Here is a 2618-nt window from a genome sequence, read left to right as displayed (position 1 = left end):
TGTCTCGCCTGCCCAGGCGGGTCTCGAACCCTCAGGCTCAGGCAATCCACTCACCTCAGCCTCCCAAAGGCGTGGGATTACAGGCTGAGCCACCGAGCCCGGCTTAGATGCCTGTTCTTAAGGCACTCAGAGTCTAGCAGAGAAAACAAGCCATAGACAAATTATAAGTGTACTATACTGAGATAAAGGTAGAACATTTCTATGGGAATCCCAAATAAAATCATTACACTTTTGGAGAGGAGGGAGATCAGGGAAGGTTTCACTAGAAGAAGCAATATTTAAGATAGACCTTGAGCCGGGCTCGTTGGCTCAGCCTGTAATCCTGTGCCTATGGGAGGCTGAGGTGAGTGGATTGCCTGAGCCCACGGGTTCGAGACCCGCCTGGGCAGCGAGACCTCATCTCTACAATAAATTAAAAAATCAGCCGGGCGTGGTAGCACATGCCTGTAGTTCCAGCTACTTGGAAGGCTGAGGCGGAAGGATCGCCGGAGCCCAGCAGGTCGAGGCTGCGGTGGCCGGGAGCGGCCACTGCACTCCAGTCTGGGTGACCGAGTGAGACTCCAACTCAAAAAAAAAAAAAAAAAAAAAAAGATAGACCTTGAAGGATGATCTTTTGCGGGGTGGAATGGGGAAGCAGAGTGGACAGAAACGTATTCCAGGCTGAAGGACCTTCATGAAATACCATGAGTCTTCTTCCCACTCCAGTCTGTTTTCTAAATAACTGCTATAGAATCAAAGGCCTAACAACTTACCTTAAACATCTCTGTTTTGCCTTGTATACAACGTCCTCCTCAATCAATCCTCAACTTCTGAATTTTTAATCCCTGTTTTCTTCTGTTCACCTTCTCTTATACTCCCAGATAGTCTAACCCTTTCTGCTCCTCTATGATACCAATTTTGCTTCCAGGTGCCTGGCACTTGATATTCTCTCTGTCTGTAATGCCTCTTCTCTTTTTCTATTCCTTCTCTTCCTCCTTTTCCCATTGTTTCTTTTACCTCTCTATCCTCTTCCCTACTCATTTTTTCCTTGACACATTCCTTGACTTTACCCATTCCAAACAAAATTAGTCTTTGTCCTTCTCTGTGTTCTCAAAACTTATATCTCCTCTGTATTTATCACTGTATACAAACTTTACTTTTTTATGTCTAATATCCCTAAAAGACTAAGCATGCCCCAAGCTCCACAAGGCCTAGCTCACACAGTGCTTATAATATGAGATATATGCTATAAAAATTGGTTAAACAATGACGTCAAATGGTAGGAAAAGATGGGGGACAATTCAGGGAACAGTAAGCATTTGGTTGAAATAGGTACACACAAGAAAATATGGCTGAAGAGATGAACTATAGTTATCCTGTGAAGGCCAACCAAACTAATTTGGGAAGACACTGAAGGGTTCTGAGAAGAGGAGAACATTAGAAAGAAGATGTTAGACTTAAGTAGAACTGTAGAGATGTACTGTATGTAGGCTTGAAAGATGGTTTAGATATGACAGGTAAGGGAGCAGTAGTCAGCATACAGAGAGAAGAGAGGAGTGAAGAAGTTTATAGATGGTTGTGAAAGGAGCATCATGGGTGGCTGGATCCCAGGCCAGAGTAACCTCAGAAAAATAGTAGTGCCAGGATATTCTTAGCAAGGTATAGTATGTAGACCTTCCATAAAGCAAGGTAAGTAAGTAGACCAATTGTCAGATTCAACATGTTTTAATGAAGTTGACCAGGGCTTTAACTGTCACACTGGAAAAGAAGCAACTGGCTGGCAAGCTGCTACAGATGGGGAATCTCCAGGTTTGGTTAGGGACTGTAATGAAGTAAGGATATGGTACTGATGTAGCAAACTGTTCCATGGAAGGTTTTCCAGGCTAGCATAGCCAGTTCTGTCTGGTCTGATTTTTCCCAGTCCAGCTCTAGTCAGTATAATGTATGACAGAGCCAGCAACAGTACAGAGAACACATTCTTATCCATAATTCTACTTGGCAAATTTCATTTTATGATATCTATAAAGATTTCAAGACTCTACATTAGAAAGATAGAGGTATGATGCTTTTAAGTACAGAAAATTGCTTAAGTAAGCAATCACACAAGTTTTAAAAACATTAAAGGTGAGAAAGACATCAAGTAGAGATGATCACAATTATAATTTAAAGATTTCTGTATATCTCAAAACTACAGTATGTCTATACTTAATCTTTTATGATAAAGATTCAAAAATTCTACCTGCTTTCTCTCTCAAGTCTGAGGAAAGAGTGATAAAGGAGTCCAGTCATGATCTCTCAGGTAAATGATGGGTATTTAGTTCCAAAAAGAGTCACTTTCTTCTTGACTCTAGACCCATATGGGCATATTAGGAACAAAGAGACCAATCTGGAACACTCATTGGTGTGTGTGAAATGGTGAGTTCTTGGAAGGACCGTGGCACTGTAGCCTGGCCCCTTATGAGAATGAGTTTATACAAGGACTATGTCCTAATCAGAGAGTGCCTTTGTTGCCAGTCAGTCCTGAGTTATATTTAATGTTCGCGTGCAGTCATTTTAGACTGAATCGTCTTTTGACTTTCTTCATATGGTTTCTTTTCTTCTTCTCTTTTTGAGTCAGAGTCTCACTCTTGGCCAGGCTG

Source organism: Carlito syrichta, unplaced genomic scaffold (assembly GCF_000164805.1).
Source record: "Carlito syrichta isolate Samal-C Ts95f unplaced genomic scaffold, Tarsius_syrichta-2.0.1 Scaffold287096, whole genome shotgun sequence".
Classification (NCBI taxonomy): Eukaryota; Metazoa; Chordata; class Mammalia; order Primates; family Tarsiidae; genus Carlito; species Carlito syrichta.
Note: the sequence above shows the minus strand (reverse complement) of the source record.